The following is a 22,140-nucleotide window of genomic DNA, read 5'->3' on the forward strand; positions in this document are numbered from 1 at the left end:
TATGGTAATGACAATTTATTTTGTTCGTGTCCGCATGCGGGGATGGCAAGCAGATTCACGCGTATGGTGAACTTCTAACAATCAACTCGTTATAGGCGGGTTCGGCTATATCGAACTATTGGATACATCGAAGTGATCGTGGCGATATTGCAGTTTTCTATAACCTGGTTTTACTATATATGCTTACGTACATGAACGTAAACATATTGTTCCGTGGCAAGAAGTGCAGCAGGCGAAGTTGGGACAAAGACAATGGAGATTTATTAAAGTGAACTTGAGCCTCTAGAAAGAAAGCCACCAAAAAGACGTGGTCTCATGCTAAGCGCCGATCAGCCAAATCAGCGTGCCAAAGCACGAGCCGTTCCACGAACTTGCCTACACGCCCCACGTGGCTCCGTCTTATATCAGACGCGCTCGTAACAATATATAGCAAACTAGGCGTTTAATACAGTATAAATGTGAACCCCACATCAGGCAGCACCGCATAAATCACAATTCAGAATAAGCCCACTCAACAAGTCTTTTATCACCAGGGTGTCCTTTGGATACCGCCAGACAATGTGGTGTAGCATGAAAATGTGTCACTTCACCAGTTGACCTTTAAACACTTAAGAAAATTCGAGAAGAAGAAACCTCGGAAAATAATGTTTTTTTTTAGAATATAAAGCCCCTTAACTGCATCAATTTTTTGTAAATCGAGTAACGGTACATGTTTAAGCATTGTCTTAACCTCTTTTAAAAAATTGCAGATTTATTAAGATCTAAAAAATTGATTATTTGTTTTGCTTTCAAATAAAGTGCTGGGCGACAGAAGATTAGAGCGCAAACATTTATTATTGAATACATTTCTTGTGCCATTTATATTCGTTTAAATCAAAACTGACATTATTGCCACAACAGTAAAATGTTGGTGGGACAGCGCCCATTACCTACCTGCAAAAACAGAAGTACGCAAGATGCTAGCAAATTTGCGAGGTAGACAAGGAGAGCACCAAGGCGCACTTTCGGTTGATCTGCGGTGAACTCCCGTTTGACTTCGTGCACCGCCCATCGCTACATGGCCATCTCCGGTATCAGCATCGTGAAAAGTTCGTTCAGCTAGGTGGCGATCAATCGACGCCTCGTGTTCTGCTTTCGCTGGGCACACTGTCGAGCGCTTTGGCTGTGACGGTGACAGCTTTAGCTGAGCCTTTTGTAATCTGCGGAAGCTGCCTAAGGTGCGTTGGTGCACCTGTTGGTTTCCGAAATTAATGGGCTCCTACTTTCCAAACACACTTCCCTTACCTTTCCTTGTGCAAGGTCGCTACCCTTTCAATGCGCGCAATCTCGGGCTAACACTCACTGATTTCCGACCTCTCTGGAATTTCCGGTAACATGAAGTACTGTCCAGTAACCGTCACAAGTAAACATTTTAGTACCTGTAAACCTGCCCGTTCCATTACGTGGTGTTCTTGCAGACTCACATAATGCTCTCACCTCTTTTTTTTTACTCAGCAGAAATTTGTTGCTTCGCCGGCAAAGAAGCAAACTTTACCTAACTATACCATCCCAACTATACAGGGATACCACTAAAGTATCTACAATATTACATTGATGCATGCGGTTATGATTTATTAAACAAGTAAGTGCCAAACTGTGCCGCATTGTTTAGATAGATTTCATTGTAGGGTTGAACGCGCCGAAAGAACGCAGCAGTGGAGGAGCGCCGCAGTGGAGCGCTCTTGAATACTTTTCACCCCCGAAGGATCTTTATCGAGCGTAGCAATCTCGTACAGACAGGTGTTTTTGCTTTTCGCTCCGTCGCGATCTCGTGCCCGCTGCGGCCGGCAATCCTATTCGCGATCTCGTGCTGGGCGATTCCACGAGAGAAGGAACATGCGTGTACACGACCATTTTTTGTTCTTTCTTGTTTTTTTATGATATATGCGCAAAATATGGAAACCCCCGAAAATCAAGATTGTTTTCTCCTGAGGTGCGTAGTTCGGGAGAAAAAAAATGTTTGAATGTGCCCGGAGCGCCGCGGTGGTTCCGGAAACTGCAGATTTTTTCAAGTTTGCGTCTTTGTGTACGTCAAGGAGTAAAAGGGGTGTGTATGAAATGTTTCGAGCCATAAACTAGACCGGATTGCTAATCAACGTAACGCAAATTCGACGCCCATGAGCGAACAAAAAATTTTAAAAAAATCGTGAAATCGGCCCAGACGATAGTTTGTTACTGTTTTTGACGCCCCCTATCTGAATTTCTCCTTCTCTGAAAAACTTCCAAGTTAGACACTCTGTTGACCACACGTGTCTGAACGCATGAGCAAAAGATGGTGTGCGCGAAAAATTTATAAGTACGTCAAAAAATTGAATAACTTCGGCTCTTTTTCAGAAATTGCGCAAATTCAAAACTCAATTTAAACAAAAACCCATATTAGATTTTCTTCAAAATTGCGGAAACAAGACCCCTTTACTTGGAAAACAAAACTGCGGAAAAAGATGTTGCATCATTTTGTTCACAACAAAGTTATGAGGGGCCAAACATGGGGCTCGCGCGATGCGTCTCGGCGCGCCGCGGTAAGTTCCGGCCGCTGCTGCCGGACGTTGCGCGGGTGTACACGAGAGGAGAGAGAGAGAGAGAGAGTAAACTTTGAAAATAGGAAGACGGGAATGTGGAAAGAGTTATGGGTGAAGTCCTATTTCCAGGACTCCAGTAGCAAAGGCTCCCAGCTTGGCTCTCTCTAGGAGCTCACGCTGTGTCGAAAGGTCCGAGCTGGACAGTGCTAAATCCCAGGACTCTCTGGAGGTTTGGTAGGTGTTCTGTTGCCAAATTATAGGGCAGTTCCAGACTGTGTGGAATAAGTCTGCTCGTAATTTGCATTTGTGGCATTCTTCGTTATATCTCTCTGAAACATGAGAGACAGTCTGGATTTGTGTGGGAAAACGTTGGTTTGAAGTTTTCTTATGTTTCGTGCGTCTTCGGCATCTAACATGTGATGCGGTGCGGGCATGGTCTTTCTCGCTTGCCTTTGAGTGTAAAGCCTTTCATTAAGCGACATGAAGGGAGGAAGGGTGTAAGAGTGGTCCGTTTCCCTGCCGCTGTTGATTTGCCTCGCTAGGGAATCGGCTCTCTCATTTCCTTCCAGGCCTTCGTGTGTTGGGCTCCATAATATTCTATGTTGGCCTTTTGGTTCGGCTGGTAGACTATTCCTGGTGTCTATGGGAATAAGGCCGCATATTAGATTTCTAATGGCTCTTGCAGAGTCCGTGATGATGATGAGGTTTTTGTTGTTGTATTCTCCCCATCTTACAGCGAGTAGTATGGCTGTGGTTTCAGCTTCTTGAGATGTTTGTTTTCTGTTCATGAGAAAGTCCAGGAGTTTGCCCCGTGCATCCACAACTACGGCTGATGATATTCCGTGGTGGTTGGTGGCGGCATCCGTGTATACTGCATCTGGATTTTTCCCGTATGTGTTTCTTATATAGTTAATTCTTGCTCGTCTTCTACCTTCGTTGTAGATGGGGCTCATTTTCTTTGGAATGGGTGAAATTTTGAGAGCTTTGCGTTGTTCTGGTTGCAGCTCTGTTGTTCTTCGTACGAACTCGGTGTGAATGGTGTGGCCCGCTCTTATTAAGATTTCCCTGCCGGTTCTTGTTTTCAATAGCCTCTCTTTTTGTGCTTCGAGGGTGGCTTCTTGGACTTCTTGGAAGGTATTGCAGATTCCCAGGTTATAGAACTTCTCGTTGGAGGTGTAGATGGGTAAGCCGAGGGCGATCTTGTAAGCCGTTCTTATGATAGCGTTTACTCCTTCTCGTGTAGGTATGTAGAGCGTACCTACACGAGAGGTAATTCACAGTTCACTGTCACATATCGGAACGGTCAATTGCTTTCCAATATTCCCAAACAAAAACACTATTCTGGAGATTCTATATTTTTTTTCTTTTATTGCCCACCTCTGTTTTCCTAATGTGTTCTTTCACAAGCTGAGTTTCTGAGCCATACCACCTCAAAAGCGCTCTTTTACGGCGGCAGTGTTTTGCGGGATGCAAAACAAAAAATACAAACTTTCCTCCGATGTACAGGCGTCCGAAACAGATGGCGCACGGGCGGCTACAAGGGAGGGTATGGATTGACCTTCAGACCTTAATCAGTTCCTCACCACGACGGGCGCATTTCCGCTGGCGGAGCATCGTGCGCAGGCGTCAGCACAGCGTTTCCCACCGCCTTCTTTGAGGCAAACGTGAGAGAACGACCTTAAAAATAACTAAGCAAGAATCAAGCACCTGCACCACGGCTTACGAGGCTGTAGCAGGCTTTTCGGAGGCGCCACGTGCGCGCGAACCTATTTTGCTGAAATGAGAATCAGGTGCAATCGGGTACCTGGCTGCTTCACGTATTACTAAATTCCGTTCTATTGTCATATTATTGCCGTATTTTTATTGTTTAGTCACCTATCACAAAGGCGAAGCGTACATTACAGTATTACTAGCTATTTTTCTACGCTTGCGTACGAAAATTGCGGAAGGCGAGGAGCTACTGCCCCGTCCTTTTCTGACCTTCAACTCACTGGTGGATGGGCTCTCAACGGATGCTTCCCTTTGCTTCACTCTTGCCATATTTTTGTTTGCTTTTGACTCCTTCTCCTAAAATTTTGTTTTTTTCCATGGGTGGATGCTTTCGTGTGTGCCTAAGTGTTTGCACGTGTATTTGTGCGCGTGTTTGCTTGTTCGACTACCAGCACACTCCTCTCCTGATAGATGTAGCAGGGGAAACCTAGCGGATGTCGTTCATAAAAAAAATGTGACCTGTTCACCCACCCACAGTTCATTCCTGTCCAAAACTGAACTGAGCAAATTTATCGGGGGTGGCTGCAGCCAAGCGCGCAAGATATGTACCAAGTTCACAGCTCCGAGAGGAGTGTTTGTGCGGATTACTTACACGTCCACAAGAAGAAGATACTTCGACAAAGAAACTTCCGCAGCGTGAAAGAGTTAGACATTCAATCTTTGCGGAAACGTCTGCGCCGTGACATTGATGACAGTGATGAGATCTGCCATCACTGCTTTCGTCGCCTGACCAAACTTCTGTGTTCTCCTGGTGGTTCTCCTGACGAAGCCGACGATACATTTCGCCAAGAAGATGAAGCAGTCCTCCAAGTGAACAGGTATGTTCAACTTTCCAAAGTTTCACCATTGAAACCGCCTTCTGCTCTACATCCACGCAGCCGAAAATCCTACGCAAAAAGGAAACGCGCTGAAATTGAAAAGGTCGTCGTTGAAGAAATACATTCAAGTCTAACCACCGCCTACGGGAATTCGAGCAATCCCGCCCTTCCGAAGGATGACTGCCACATGTGCGCCAGTTGGCTGCGAAACCTTAATGAAGCTTTGGAGGCGTCGACATCTTATCAAGAACGCTTGCGCCTGCTGACTCTCCTTCCAGCTGAAGTACCGTCAAAAGAAATCCAGGATATGCTTCCAAATGCTACGAAGTACATGATCATAAAGGCTCAAAAGCTGCGCGGAATGAATGGCGTGTGGTCAACGGCAGACCCGTACACAAGGTCAAGGCTCAGTTCATCAGATGTGCAAACGGCGCTGGAGTACTACACAAAAGATGAGCTCGGGTGCTCGCGGCAGAGCCCAAACAGGAAAGATGTTGTGTCAGTTGTCGTAAACGGTACTCGGGAATACGTGTCAAAGCGCTTCATGACACGCTCGATACGGGAGACTTACAATGTCTACAAAGAAGCCCATCCTGGTGTCATGATGGGTTTGTCGAAGTTTTATTCTTTGCGCCCAAAATGGGTCTTGCACTCACCCCAGCACGAAGTGCGCGTCTGCGTTTATTGTGCAAATGCCGACCTGTCTGCTTTGGCCCTGCAAAACGTTACAGGGATTGACCGAAGGATGAGCACCTTAAAGGAGCTTTGTCTTTGCACCTTACCAACGACGAAGGGTTTCTTGGGTGAGTGCCGGCAATGCCCAATGGCCGGCAACCTTGCCATGTCAGCTTTGAGCATTTCGGATGAAGAAGAGGTCACGTATGCTGTGTGGGAAAATGGCTCCCTGATAAAAAAGACTGTACCGCCAGCTGCATTCGTGAAGGAACTAGGAAAATGGGTCACCAAGTGGATTTCCCATGACTATATTAGGCGCACCCAGGCCATTGCCATACACGAAGCGAAAATATGCGAACGGCGATCATTGTACTGCACTTTGACTTCGCTGAAAATTGGACAGTTATTCCACCAAATGAAGTCCAGTCGTACCACTGGCACAAAACACAGGTTTCACTGTTTACCTGCGTTGTAACTTCGAGAAAATCAGTTCAGAGCTTCGCAGTAGTAAGCGATGACATGCAACGCGATACCGCAAATGCATGCTATGCGCTCCACAAGGTGCACGAATGCCTGGAAAAAAGTGCCCCTGTCTACAGCCACGTTGTTTACGTTAGTGACGGTGCGGCCAAGCATTTCAAGAACAAATATCAGCTGTACGAACTTTCCAGAGCAAACTACACGTCTGCGAAGTGGCTGTTCTCTGCTACCGGACACGGAAAAAACTCGTGTGATGGAGTTGGTAGTATTGTAAAACATCACGCTTCGTTACACAACCTGAGGGCAGGCAGCACCAACGTCATTCGGTCAGCAGCTGAAATGATTGCCGAGTTGCAAAGTAAGCTGAAGAAGGTGACCCTGATTCACGCATCTGCTGCAGGAATCGAAGAGTTTCGCACGGGAAAGCGCGAAGAATGGAAGCATCTGCCACGTATCCGCGGCATCCAGTCCTGGCACGTGTGGTCCATCACGAAGGAATACCCAAACGAACAGCGCTTAACCGTCGCCAGAACCGCTGAAAGTGAGCCCACTGCCATTTGCCCGTTTTCAGTTTCGTGTGCTTGACTGTATGAGCGTCCGAGGGAGCTGTGGTGTACATATTACGAACATTTTAATACTTGAGTTGTATTCCCATACGGGTGCTTTTTTCGGTGTTCCTGACTGTAAATAACGAATCATTGTAGCCTGCCAGCCAATTCCCAACTCCAGTTTCTTTTTCCTGACTGTAAATAATGAATCATTGTAGCCTGCCAGCCAATTCCCAACTCCAGTTTCTTTTTACTTGAATAAATAATCTTGTGAAGAAGAGCTGAAATCCCTTCAGTAATTTATTCATGCTGTGACTGAAGCGTCATAATAATAGAAAATTTCGACCCTTTTTACCACTTCTACCCGATCGACACACCGGAAAAACGTTTCCTGTTCTTTTGCATCCCTCTTTCTTTTCCCTATAAGAGGAGTGGCGTTCGCAAATCAGCGCTTTTGAGGTGGTATCGGCCAGAAACTTAGCTCGTTAAAGAACACATTAGGTAAAAAGAGGCGGGCAAAAAAAAATAGAATCTCCAGAATAGTGTTTTTCGTTGGGGAATACTGGAAAGAGATTGACCGTTCCGATATGTGACAGTGAACTGTGAATTACCTCTCGTGTACACCCGCGCAACGTCCGGCAGCAGCGGCCGGAACATACCGCGGCGCGCCGAGACGCATCGCGCGAGCCCCATGTTTGGCCCCTCATAACTTTGTTGTGAACAAAATGATGCAACATGTTTTTCCGCAGTTTTGTTTTCCAAGTAAAGGGGTCTTGTTTCCGCAATTTTGAAGAAAATCTAATATGGGTTTTTTTTTATATTGAGATTTGAATTTGCGCATTTTCTGAAAAAGAGCCGAAGTTATTCAATTTTTTGACGTACTTATAAATTTTTCGCGCACACCATCTTTTGCTCATGCGTTCACACACGTGTGGTCAACAAAGTGTCTAACTTGGAATTTTTCAGAGAAGGAGAAATTCAGATAGGGGGCGTCAAAAACAGTAACAAACTATCGTCTGGGCCGATTTCACGATTTTTTGTTAATTTTTTGTTCACTCATGGGCGTAGAATTTGCGTTACGTTGATTAGCATTCCGGTCTAGTTTATGGCTCGAAACATCTCATACACACCCCTTTTACTCCTTGAAGTACGCAGACGCAAACTTGAAAAAATCTGCAGTTGCCGGAACCACCGCGGCGCTCCGGGCACATTCAAACATTTTTTTCTCCCGAACTACGAACCTCAGGAGAAAACAAACTTGATTTTCGGGGGTTTCCATATTTCGCGCATATATCATAAAAAAACAAGAAAGAACAAAAAATGGTCGTGTACACGCATGTTCGTTCTCTCGTGGAATCACTGCGTAGCACAACGCCTTAGCTACTGATTCACCGCGGCGAGTAATGTGTCGAAGCAGATTGGTTGATTGTGTCGGCACTATATCTTTTCGCATAATATTTATTTTCTTAAGCAGAGCCTGGGTTTTCTAAAATATTTGATATTCTAGGAGCGGATGGTCCAACTACCTGCACTCTTCAAATTAAACCGACATTTGGTATTCGGTGCACTTATTTTGCAGCCTGGGTGCCTAAGGCTGAGAACCAGCACAACCCTTGCGATCGAGCAAGCGTAGACACCTTTTGGCGTATAAAAAAGGCAGTGGAATTTCTATGAATGCTGTTGGCCCTCGATGCTTCTCTGTAGGGCGGATGATACTATTTCCAACAACTGTCTTCACAGAAAAGCATCTGCGTTTAGACGTGTAGATGACTAAAACGTTCAAAGTGTAAGACGAAATTTCTTCAGCTGCCTTTCCCACATTGCGAGTTACACAGTCGAGCCTTTATCACAGCCCTCTTTAGTCTCCGCTTCAACACCGCTGCCACATTCGCGAGTGGTGTGTAAACCTCACTACACGTGGTATCTGCCCACCTCCCTCACAGTGGCCTAATCCGCGCACTCTTCACAGCGCTCAAAACAAGCACCGTTGTGGTCGCAGCCGCGCAACAATAAACCATAATTATCAGAACAGCCAAATCACGATGACGTTACTAATTGCCGTAGGGAACCTGCTACACTCCCTATATTTCAACAAAGAAAATCTCAATATAGCTAAACCACCAACAAAGCATATCTCAACAGAGGGCCCGCTCTGCTTGCCGTCTCTTAGCCCAGCGTGAAAAAAAGTCGAAATTTTTTAAACATATCTCGACAGCCTCAAAAAATTCAACTGAGGAAAAATAGATGAATTGAATGGTTATGCAGATTTATTAAATTACCAGCGGTAACAGCCGACGCTTTCTTAAGAATAATAGAATGCATTATCGTATGCCAATACAGCCCCCACAACTGTATTCAAGTTTACATCAGGCACCCTACAGGCAAGGAATTCCACGAGGCTCAGCCGCTGTCAAGTGCATTTGCGCAAAACGCAGGTTTCCCTAAGTATAAGCACGTAGTACTTTTTAGCCGCATTAAAAATTAATTATGGTAACCACATGCCGACACGATTATGTTAAAACTGGAAGCTTACGACTAATTACCCCTAAGACACCAATACCGAATGCGGTTAATCATCGATTTCGACCAAAATAACCCTTCCAGACTCTAGGTTGCAAAACGTGGTTAGAAAGAGCAAATGTAATATGAAAATTGCGGAACCAAAGCGGAAATGCACGTTATCTTTTCGAAGAAAACCGCATAAATCTTAAATGTATGAAAATTTAAATGGTAATTTGATGCATCTATATACACATCAACCTCGTTATCACGAACACTGGTATGGCGATTTATCACATATAGAGAACTAAATACAACCTTTGGTTGGCCATGCGTTTTATAAGTGACATTTATTCTGTTTATAACAAAACTGAGACTACGAGAAAGCTGAACAATATCCGCTATAACGAAGAAATATTTCAGGAAGGCTACTAAGCTACTTTGAAAAACCTCCAGTATCAAAACCGCAGAAGTATAAACTTCCTTTTCTGCTTGGACTATGTGGGAAACTTCATCCCACTCAGAACTCTGAAATGCCACCTGATGAAGATCCCATCCTACTACAAACACACTAGAACGCCGACCTGTTTCGTCGGATACACTTTGTTCTGTTATGATTTTTCTTCATCGTGTTCTGGTCTATTTCGTTTCAATGCCACAAGGAGGTAGAAAAGGACAACTGATTATTGTGGGTAAGAAGCCTAGGATATAGTGTTTTTGTATCTAAGATTTATGGGCTTGCCAGATTGCCGGTTTGGTGAAGTCGATTTTTGTACATAGGGTTACAAAGAAAGTAGCATATAACAACGTAACTCACTGCTCCAATACTACTCCGTTCAGGGTGTAGTCCACTGAAAAAAGTTTTTTAAGAGTGATCTGGGGTCGGTATAATTTTTTCTCGGGATAAGAATGGTTTATTTACCTTACCCAGCGGTTTACGGCGCAAAATAATCTTTATTTATTTTCTGGCATTTAGGTTTTTGTCGAAAAATGAGCTAAAAGTGGTTGTCCCGCCAGCTGTGATAACTTACTATTGAAAAGACTAATTGAGTAACCTTTTGTCTATTGTGTAACTACATGTTTGGGCTATGGATTCCACCTGGATAAATAAGATACAGTAAATATTAATGACGTAATGTTCAATAAAGGAAGAAAAAAAGAAAAAAATGACAATTTTTACAAAAGCTATATGCAAAATGAGCTCTGAATTCAAAAATATTGCATCATTTTTTTTTATTAAGGTCCATTGCACAGGTATATATGTTGTAAATGGGCATATAAAATTTCAGTTCAAAATACACAGCCAGAAAGAGGTTATGAAGGTTTTCGTCACATGAGCTAGAGAAAAATCTTGTTTTGAGAAAAATGTAGACAAAGTTTTCACACCTAGCAAAACATGTGCAAAACACTACATAGAGACCTCAAATGCACCAGGTTTATAGCTGGGCTCCTCGCCAGATGCATTAGAGTGTCCTTAAGCTCATATAACTGCTCGTCTTTTCTTCCTGGCCTGTTTAGACCCATCAGTTGACTTGCTCTGGGCATTCTGGATGCGCTGCTGATCTCCGGTGATGCACGCTTTTGTCGTCTAGCACCCTGGTTCGATGCCAGAATGTGGTCAAGATGGCCTAAACACACTGCCCTAGTTGCACTAGCAATTGGGAAATTCCCGAAACGAAGCCTGACGTAGCCACCGACGTAAACAAAACAGCAGATAATTGACGAGAAATGCGAAGGGCGTCGTTCGCCACCCTTGTGGAAGTTTCAAGAGTTTAAAATAATTGAAAGCGCAAAACTGGGTTTTGCGACATCAGCCTTAGTAAAATTTAGAGAGTAGTTTGAATATTACTAATATAGAGGAAAAAACACTTCTTTTTGAACCCATGCATTGTGGTTTAGGTTTTGGTTTCGGTTTTGGAATTTGAGGGCGTGATATGGAAAATGTACTGTAACTCCTGATTTAATGATGATAGGTGAATAGTTTTTGTTGCAAAAGATTCTAGAATGTTTGGGCATACAGAAACCCTCAAAAAATTTTTGTTCAAAAAATTTACTTTTTTATGTGGCCTACAACCTTAAAACGACGCCCGACTGTATGAAACGTCTCAGTATGAAAAATAGAGCACGGGTGCAGTCTTGCTGCCACCCACATATTTCAATTCTCTTTAGTGATATATCCGAGAAGGTTCAGAATGCAGGCGCCATTAGGAACAAACATTGCAGCTTCAGTGCGCAAAAAAATAACAGGGACAAAAAAGACGGGAGCAAGCGTTGCCGATTACAAACTGACAGTGGGACAAGTGAAAGCCTTTACATAACATTACCATATAATTTTCGAATTGGTTAAGCTGCCATCGCCGATGGAGGAGGAGGAGGAAAAGCTGTATGAACAGCTTCATAAGTCCCACCCTCTTGCTACAGCGATTGGCATAGCGCTCACAACAGAGAATGTAATAAAGACAACTTTGAATATGCGATATGCGAAGAGAAATTAGAACGAATTATAGTATAACTTATGGAAAATCGTGGGCAAGAGTACCGTAATAAACCGAAGGCGTACGCATTGCAGACCTTGAAATAATAGTTTTATAAGATTTTTCCAAGGTAGGTACATGGGCTACATACTGGCAAATGAATGCAATATCTATTCCACTTTTCTCCACTTTAATTATTTCTTTCCTAATTCTTTATCTTTTTCAATGATCGACCGGTGGATCATCCTACCACATCCTACCACATGGCCGCATCTTACCTCTTGCTTTCGGAGGTTTTCTTTACTGCCAACCTTAATTTGTGTCTACTGTGTATTGTGCCAACTCTATTTGTATCTCTCTCTCTCTCTCTCTCTCTCTCTCTATATATATATATATATATATATATATATATATACACATATATACATATATATATATTTCTTTATTTATGTATTTATAAAAAAATCTAAGAAACTGGACAAACGCTGTCGTCTCCCTCACTATGCGCTACGCTGAATTGGCCCATTGAAGAATAAACCCGAACAATATACAATCGAACCCGGATATATCGAACACAGGTATATTGAATTATTGTCTATATCGAACTCATTATTATCCCTTGAAAATTCTGTGTAAAAGTATAGGAATTGGTACGTTTATATCGAACGGTATTTTTCCCGAGATAGGGTATATCACACACCGCACGAGCTGGAAGGTGCTCTTCGGCGGTCGCTGCACCCCTTATTTCCGCGGTCGCTTAGTGCCTTCGCCGAAACCCCACAGGGACAGAAGCTGGGGCGTCGGAGCGCAACGCTTACCTTCTCATGGATAACTGCTCGGCCAACCAAACCACCTGTGAGCTCGACAACACGGAAATCAAGTTTCTGCCTCCGAAAACAACAGCCAGGCTCTTGCCGCTCGACCGCTCGACTAAGTCGTTCAAGGTTGGGTACAGGAGGCGACTCCTCGATAGGCTTTTAAAGAACCTCCGCGTGGCACCGAGCTTAAAGTTTACCAGCTGGGAGCCATACACATGATGATGGGCACCATATATATATATATATATAGCGTATGAATGAAGTACGATGGGGCCGGTAAAAATGTACAGTGAAAGAGAAGACTAAAGGGTAACGAACGAAACGTTAATACAGTTTCGTTCGTTACCCTTTAGTCTTCCCTTTCACTGTATACATATATATATATATACATATATATATATATATGTAACTACATATATATATCAGAAATATTTCTTGGACACCGGCAAGTCGTAGGCCTGTCTGACGAAGGCCGGTCCATCGGCCGGAACTTTAAACGTTTTCTTTTTTCGACGTGGTCTTTTTTCGGCTATATATATATATATTGTAAGGCCGATGGTAGGCGAAGGCAGACCAGTACGCGCAAACCACTTTATTCGCAGACCTAGCTGCAAGGCGACAAGATGGCGACCGAACCAGGTTACCGATGATGATAGTTCGAGAAGGTAGATGAATCGGTGATGATGAGTATATACAAAGATGAAGAAGCCGCGGCCGCAACCTGGCGCTAGTGATGATTGCCTTCCACTGGGACATTGCATTCCGCGATCCGAACTTCCAAACACGAGGCTACGACTGGTCTTACAGTATATATGTATATATATATATATATATATATATATATATATATATATATATTTGTAGTCACGCCACTCTTGACATTTCAAATGGGAATTCACTTGATCACCTGGCGATCAATCCATCGTTCGCTTCCTCAATGGGTAGGTGCTGCATCAGTGGGTCGCGCAAGGCAAGCCTAAGCGAAGACGAAGAGGTCGCCCTATGATGGACTTGCTGGAGCTGCGCTGGTATCCTCGGCTTCGGACTATACGCCTCATTCTTTGAGAAGAGATTCCTATAATGCACAGCATGTAAATAGTCCGCATCTGCCTCGTAACATCTTTTTGGTAGAGGTTGTTGTTCCGGTACCTGTGCCTGTCAACAGCGCAGCAACACCACACCACGGATCTCCGGAGTAGGCGACACATTCGTCGACGCACGATGCCTCCTGCTAATGATACCGGATCCGTTTCGCCTCTCATCATCGTTTCTCAGCCCCGTCACCCAGGCTTTTTCACCCGTGTGGACGACACCGACGGGGAAGAATAGATACGCATATTCGAGCGTGCCAGCCCCGATAACAGGTTGGATGGCACAATCATGCTGGCTAACCTACCATGCTATCTTAGAAACACAGCTAAAACCTGGTGTGAGACCAATGAGCACACGTTGACCAGCTGGGACATTTGCAAAGAAAAGACCCGCAAATTATTTGGCAGACCAGTGGGTCGCCAGCTCGCCGCACGTCAACAGCTCGCTTCGCTCACCCTGTCCTCCACTGAATCGTATATCGCGTATATACACGATGTTTTGACCCTCTGCTGAAAGGTTGATTCCGAAATGTCGGAAGCCGACAAGGTAGGCCACTTACTTAAAGGCATCGCAGAGGTAGCCTTTCATCTGCTAATGTGTAAGGATGCCGCTATAATCGACACAATTCTTAACGAATGCCGACGCTTTGAGGAGGCGAAATGCCGTTGCATTACCCACCAGGTTACTCGGCTGCCTCACACGGCAGCAACGACGTCGTGTCAAGATGGTTCACTGCCACCACGCACAACGCTCACGCCTAAAACGGAGGCTCATACTGAGAGCCTGACGAAAATAGTACGCCTTGAGATCGAGGGTATGGCTCCAGTCGCTGAGCACTGCGCGCATGATGGGAACGGCCCCACGATTTTTCTCATCCAAGCCGTCGTTAGAGACGAGATCACGTCCCTGGGCCTTCACTCGTTCTGTGCCTTGGGACTCCAGGATCCCTGCGTCGGCTTCCCTACTCCGCCTTCCCGTACTGATGTCCCGTCGCGCTACGATGTTCCACCGCGCTACCAACGGCGCAGCCCTGGTGAATGGAGTACAGCCGATGACCGCCCCATCTGTTTCAACTGCCATCGCGTTGGACACGTCGCCCGTTATTGCCGGAGCCGCTGGCCGCCATTCACCCGTCAACGGTTTCCCGAGAACAGCTAGACTGACGACTACCCTCCACGTTTTCCGCCACGTCCTCAGCAGCCCTTCGCACCCGACAACACACGACGCAACGTATCTAGCCGCTCGCCGTTATCTCAGCGTCACCAGTCGTGTTCGCCGCAGCCCCGCCGCCAGACTCCGCCGCCGCTTTCTCGACCTCCCTCTCGAAAAACTAGCCAGTGCACCTCCCGGAGTTGATGCTGCAATAACCGGAATGTGTGCCGCCAGCGTCGTAATTGCTGTACACGACATAACTCTCTTGTTTACCGTCTTGGACACATGCCCTCATGACATGATATTCGGACTGGACTACCTGACAGACCACGGCGCCCTTATTGACGGCGCCACTGGGGTTTTACGTCTTGAGCTGCCCACAGCACCCTTTGATGACATCACGCCCACCTACCCGCTTTGCGGCACCTAACATGCTCCATTAGCTGCCAAGGTCATGACCTACGTGCGTTTACCTTCGTGCCCGCCAGTCTCAGATGACGACTACCTTGTCTCTCCCTTCACCGGTATACTCCTTGAACGCAACGTGACCCTTCCTTATACTGTCGTGACTGTCGCAAAGAACGAAATAGGCCTACCATTTTTGAACTTACGTTTCTCCACGCAAGTCCTTCCCCGTGTAATGTGGCTTGCTACACTGATCCACTTGGCCGAATGCAAAATTTCTGTGGTGGCAACTGACGCCTGTGAATCCTCTACGGACAGCCAGCGGGACAGTTCACGAAATACCAGTGATTTTATGGACATGGTAGCGTCGCACCTTTCACCTCCGGAAGCCCGTCAGTTCCGTTCTCTTCCAGCGTCGTACGGGACATTTTCGCCTTGGACAACCGTCCTTTGGGCCGGACTTCCCATGTGGCACATCGTATAAGCACTGGTGATGCGACCCCCATCTACCGACGTCCATATCGTATCTCCCACGCCGAACGTACCGTCATTCAGAAGGAAGTAGAGCAGATGTTGCGGAAAGATGTTATTGAGCCCTCTTTTAGTCCATGGGCGTCGCCAGTCGTGCTGTTCAAAAGGATAGACGGCTCATGGCGATTCTGTGTTGATTACAGATATTTGAACAAAATAACCAAAAAGGACGTTTATCCACTTCCTCGAATTGACGACGCCCTCGACTGCTTGCATGGAGCGAGCTATTTCTCTTCCATTGACCTTAGATCACGGTTCTGGCAAATTGCAGTCGACGCCATGGACCGCAAAAAGACCGCTTTTGTAACACCAGAGGACTGCACCAATTTAAGGCCATGCCCTTTAGTCTCTGCACTGCGCCAGCCACATTCAAAATGATGATAGACTCCCGTCTGCATGGTTTAAATGGACGACATGCTCATGCTATCTGGATGACGTTATCGTCTTTTCTACTACAATTGAGACACACTTGCATCGCTTATCCGACATCCTGGCAGTTTTTCGCAGAGCTGGACTTTAGCTAAATTCGTCAAAGTGCAACTTTGGTTGCCGTAAAATAAAGATCCTTGGGCACCTCGTCGACGCTACCGTAGTCCAACTTGACCCTGAAAAAATACGAGCCGTAAAACACTTCCCTGTTCCCCGATCCGTGAAAAACGTTCGAAGCTTTGTGGGGCTCTGATCCTACTTTCGACGCTTCGTCAGAAACTTCGCTGAATTTGCTAGGCCCCTCACGGATCTGCTTGAGCATGATAAACCGTTTTTCTGGTGCCGTGAGCAAGCTTCCGCTTTCTCGACTCTTGTCAATCATCTCACTAATACACTTATTCTGGCGCACTTTGAGGCTTCCGCCCCGCTCCGGAAGTTCGCACGGACGCGAGTGGCCACGGCATAGGTGCTGTAGTGGTTCGGAAACACGCCGGTCTCGAACGAGTGATACCGTAAGCCAGTTGCCTGTTGTCACCTCCCGGAGGACCTATTCCATCACCGATCGTGAATGCCTAGCTCTTGTATGGGCCGTTAACAAATTCCACTCCTATTTATACGCAAGGCCTTTTTCTGCGCTAACATGACCACCATGCTCTTTGCTGGCTGGTTTCCTGAAAAAATCCCAGGGGTCGTCTTGGCCGCTGGACTTTACGGCTTAAGGAGTTTGACTACTCCGTGGCCTACATGTCTGGCAGGCTCCACAGCGACGCCGACTTCCTGTCGTGTCAACCGGTCGACCAACCTGATACAGCTGACCACGACCTAGATTCTTGTGTCCTTGCACTAACTTACTTCCTCAACATCACCGACGACCAGCGCGGCGACCACTCATTGCATTTGATAATTGCACGTCTCACACCCATGCCGTCAGGCCCTGCATTGAAGGCGTTTTTGCTCCGCGACAGCGTGCTGTCCCGCCGAAACTTTCGCGCAAACGACCCTGGCGAGCTTCTGGTTGTTCCTGAACACCTCCGATCTGACATTCTTCATCAGCTGCACAACGAGCCAAAGGCACGCCACTCTGGCGTCGCTCGAACTTACGACCGTGTATGTAAGCGATTTTATTGGCCCGGACTTTACCGATCTGTCCGCCGCTACGTAACGGCATGTGACCCGTGCCAGCGCCGGAAAAACCCTTCCTCATGCCCAGCCGGCCTGCTCCAACCAATAGAGATTCCTTCTGAACCTTTCTTTCGTGTTGGTTTGTACCTACTCGGCCCTTTTCCTCTCTCTCGTTCCGGAAATCGCTGGATCGCTGTTGCGACTGATTATTCGACCAGCTACTCTATTACGCGTGCTCTCCCCGACAGTTGTGCCACGGGCGTTGCTGATTTCTTGCTTCACAACGTGATCCTACAACACGGTGCTCACCGTAAACTCCTTACCGACCATGGTCGGTACTTCCTGTATCGGGTTGTTGACAACATCCTCCGCTCTTGGCCCACGAAGCCCAAGCTGACCGCTGCCTACCATCCCCAGAATAATGGCTTGGCGGAAAGGCTTAACAAGACCATCACCGACATGCTCGCGATGTACATTTCCGCGGACCACCTGGATTGGGACGTCACTTTGCCATATGTTACATTAGAATTAACATGACACAGCCTGCTTTTCGCTGTTATTTCTTCTCTATCGCCGTGAGCCCACCCTTTCCTTAAATACCCCACTTCCTGATGCGACACCACTAGCCACCGAATATGCTCGCGATGCTGTCGCTCACGCTTATGTCGCCCGCCAAGTTGCCCGTGCCAAGCTTTTGGCTTCCCAGTCCTCTCAAAAACACCGCTATGACGAGCAACACCACCCCTCCCAATAAATGCCCGGCTCATTGTTTGTTGTCAGCACCTCTTGCCGCCGCATTGGGCTCTCCGAAAAACTGCTGCCTCGTTTCAAAGGCCCCTAATATTTTCAAGCGTATGGTCACACCCGTCAACTAAGAAATTGTTCCCATCTCTTCCTCCTCACCGTCACTGAACCCAGCAGCTCAACTCGTCCACGTCGGCCACCTCAAGCCGTATAACTCAATTGCCCCACCTGATCCTGAGCCTCATTTTCAATAAGCACCAAGACGGCGCTTCTATGCCGGAGGGGGTCATGTCACGGCATTCTTGACATTTCACATGGCAATGCACTAGATCACCTGGTAATCAATCCATTGTTCGCTTCATCTATGGGTAGGTGCAGCATCAGTGGGCCGCGCAAGGCAAGCCTAAGCGAGGACGGAGAGGTCGCCCACAGACAGACATGCTCGAGCTGCGCTGGTATCCTCGGCTTTGGACTATACTCCTCATTCTTGGAGAATAGATGGCTCTTACGCACAGCCTGTAAATAGTCCGCATCTGCCTCGTAACAACATATATATATATTTATTCTTGGTACCTGTGTATATAAGTATAGATATATGTATATATATATATAGCGAATCAGAATAGGAAATGAGGGGCTGGTTGAAAATAAGACAGAAATAAGTTTGGCAGTCAAGAAAACCTAGGAAAGCAAAGGGGAGTATATAGTAGGTCATAGAAACAGATACAGAATTTGGAAATAAAGAAAGTGGAGAAAAAATGCCCGTCAGGTGGTATTCCAACCCACGACCTCCAGAATACAGGTATGGTGCGATAACCAATACGCCACAGGCGGGGCTATTTTCCCCCTCCACTTTCTGGGGTATTTAGGTCAATGCAATTTTTTCCTGTTCTTGAGGGTGGTAGACAGCGCCACTCCGACTTCTCGGGGTGAAGGGGACCTTCTTTTTAACCCCCGGGCTTTGACTCCAGTGTCTACGACATGTCGAGAGTTACGACATGTCGACATGTCCACTTTCTTTATTTCCAAATTCTTTATCTGTTTCTATGACCTACTATATCCTCCCCTTTGCTTTCTGAGGTTTTCTTGACTGCCAACCCTTATTTCTGTCTTATTTTCAACAAGCCCAACATTTCCTATTCTGATTCGCTACATGCATAGCGAGGACTTCGGCTCTGGCAGTCTTGGTGCCATAGGGAGCTCAAGAGGGTTCAACGCTGGTTTACCAATCCAGACATGTCGTAGACACTCGAGTCACGGCCCGGGGGTTAAAAAGAAGGTCCCCTTCACCCCGAGGAGTAGGAGTGGCGCTGGCTACCACCCCCAAGAACAGGAAAAAAACTACATTGACATAAATACCCCATAAAGTGTAGGGAACAAATAGCGCCGCCGGTAGCGTAGTGGTTATCGCACCAGACCGGTATTCAGGAGGTCGTATGTCCGGATCCCACCACGCGGGCATTTTCTCTCCACTTTCTTTATTTCCAAAGTCTTTATCTGTTTCTACGACCTACTATATCCCTCCCTTTGCTTTCCGAGGTTTTCTTGACTGCCAACCCTTATTTCTGTCACATATATATATATATATATATATATATATATATATATATATATATATATATATATATATATATATGTATATATATATATATATATATATATATATATATATATATATATATATATATACATATATATATATATATATATATATATATATATATATATAATCATGCGAATCAGAATAAGAAATGAGGGGCTCGTTGAAAATAAGACAGAAATAAGAATTGGCAGTCAAGAAGACCTTGGAAAGCAAAGGGGAGGATGTAGTGGCTCAAGATAAAGAATTTGGAAAATAAGAAAGTGGAGAAAAAATGCCCACAAGGTGGAATCCGAACGCATGACCTCAAGAATACCGGTCTAGTGCGATAACCAATACGCTACCGGCGGGGCTAATTTAGCCTCCACTTTCTGGGGTATTTATGTTCAGGTGTTTTCGTTTCCTGCGCTTGGGGGTGGTAGCCAGCGCCACTCGGACTATTCAAGGTGAAGGGGACCTCCTTTTTAACCTCCGGGCCGTGAACCGAGCGTCTACGACATGTCGAGAGTGTTCGACCAGCGTTGAACCCTCTTAAGCTCCCTATGGCAACAAGACTGCCAGAACAGAGGCCCTCGCTATGCATGTACCGAATCAGAATAGGAAATGAGGGGCTCGTTGAAAATAAAACAGAAATAAGAATTGGCAGTCAAGAAGACCTCGAAAAGCAAAGGGGAGGATGTAGTATCTCAAGATAAAGAATTTGGAAAATAAGAAAGTGGAGAAAAAATGCCCGCCAGGTGGGATCCGAACCCACGACCTCGAGAATACTGGTCTGGTGCGATAACCACTACGCTACCGGCGGGGCTAATTTAGCCTCCACTTTCTGGGGTATTTATGTTCAGGTGTTTTTGTTTCCTGCGCATGGGGGTGGTAGCCAGCGCCACTCGGACTACTCGAGGTGAAGGGGCCTTCTTTTTAACCTCCGGGCCGTGACCCGAGCGTCTACGACATGTCGAGAGTGGTCGACCAGCGTTGAAGGAAGGAAGGAAGGAATAGTACAGGAAAGGCAGGGAGGTACCAGAGTACTGTCCAGTTGGCTACCCTACTCAGGGGGGAGGGGATACGGGAAGTGAAAGGGAAGGAAAGGACAGAGGTACATATTAAAGGATAAAATGAGAGAAAGAAAAGTAAAAAAAACACAAGGCGTGAACAGGCAACTATAAAGGCGGTACAAACAACGCACACAACTAGAAAATGCACAAAACTTATGCGTCCACTGACAAAATGGGCGAACTAAGGGCACTGCACTATAGTAATGTCCTTACAATCGTTAAGACAAGCCCGTGTCCTTCAAGAAGAGCAGTAGGGCTTTTATAGCATTTTCGGCCTGTGTCGGACAACGCCTATGGCACAAAATTATCTGCGCTCTAAAGGGGAGGTTGTCGAGTCGGCGAAGTGTGGTGGAGAGCTGTTGCCTCGGCGTTATGAAGCGGTCACAATGGCACAGAAGGTGTTCAATCGTCTCGTCGGTGGCGCACGCATCACAAGCAGGGCTGTTGGCCATTTCAATGGTGTAGGAGTAAGCACCGGTGAAGGCAACACCTAGGCACAGGCGACAAAGTAAGGTGACGTCCGAGCGTGGCACGTTATTATTAGGTGGCGCTGGAAATTTGGGTCGAGCGAGTAAAGACGAGCGTTGGAGAACTCGGGTGTATTCCACTTAGCGAGAGTGACTTCCCGGGCAATGGACCGCAGCGACCTTGCTGCATCAGTGCGTGAAAGAGGGATGCGGGTCAATCTTGCAGTTGTGTGAGCGCCATGAGCTGCTCTACCCGCCTGTTCGTTCCCAGTAATGCTGCAGTGGCTTGGGAGCCACTGGAAAACGATATAATGTCTATGCCTGACCAATGTGTCATATAAGCACCGGATTTCAGCCACAAGTTGTTCGTATGGGCAGCGGCGGAGGGCTGACACTGAAGAGCGGACCTAGAGTCGCATAGCACAACCCATTTTTCTGGCGATTCCCGCTGCATGAATAGAAGGGCCTCCCGAATAGCTGTCAATTCAGAAGCGGTTGACGTGGTCGAGTTTGAAAGCTTAAAATGAATATCGGTCTACTTCTGTGGTATCATAACAGCGCCGGCAGAACTGGACGTGGTGACCGACCCATCTGTGTAGACATGGACCCGGTCTCTGTATGCCTCATGTAGAAAGAGTAGGGATAGCTGTTGAAGACCGCTAGGTGGAAGGTCCGCTTTCTTTTTTATTCCCGGGATGTTTAAGTGCAGTTGTGGCTGTGACAGGCACCAAAGTGGCGACGAGGGCCGAGACGGAGGTGTATAGCTCGATGGCAAGCTCCCACTGTGAGTGGCAACCACCTTACCAAAAGATGCCTGCGGTCGTGGTGAAGGCAGGGATGCAAGGTGGTGATGGGGCAACCGGTTGAGTTGCCTAATGTGTGCCCTAAGTGTCTCCACTGTCATGA

General features: G+C 46.3%; 1 non-coding gene across 1 annotated transcript; it reads right to left on the reverse strand.

Annotated features, from left to right (window-relative positions):
• Positions 1-20,444: 20,444 nt before the first annotated feature.
• Trnat-agu (transfer RNA threonine (anticodon AGU)) lies at positions 20,445-20,517 on the reverse strand. The gene has a single exon. It is a non-coding gene; the product is annotated as a tRNA-Thr (tRNA).
• Between the last annotated feature and the right edge of the window lie 1,623 nt (positions 20,518-22,140).

Source organism: Haemaphysalis longicornis, unplaced genomic scaffold, assembly GCF_048455015.1.
Source record: "Haemaphysalis longicornis isolate Haplotype H1 unplaced genomic scaffold, Haemaphysalis longicornis Haplotype H1 scaffold_13, whole genome shotgun sequence".
Classification (NCBI taxonomy): Eukaryota; Metazoa; Arthropoda; class Arachnida; order Ixodida; family Ixodidae; genus Haemaphysalis; species Haemaphysalis longicornis.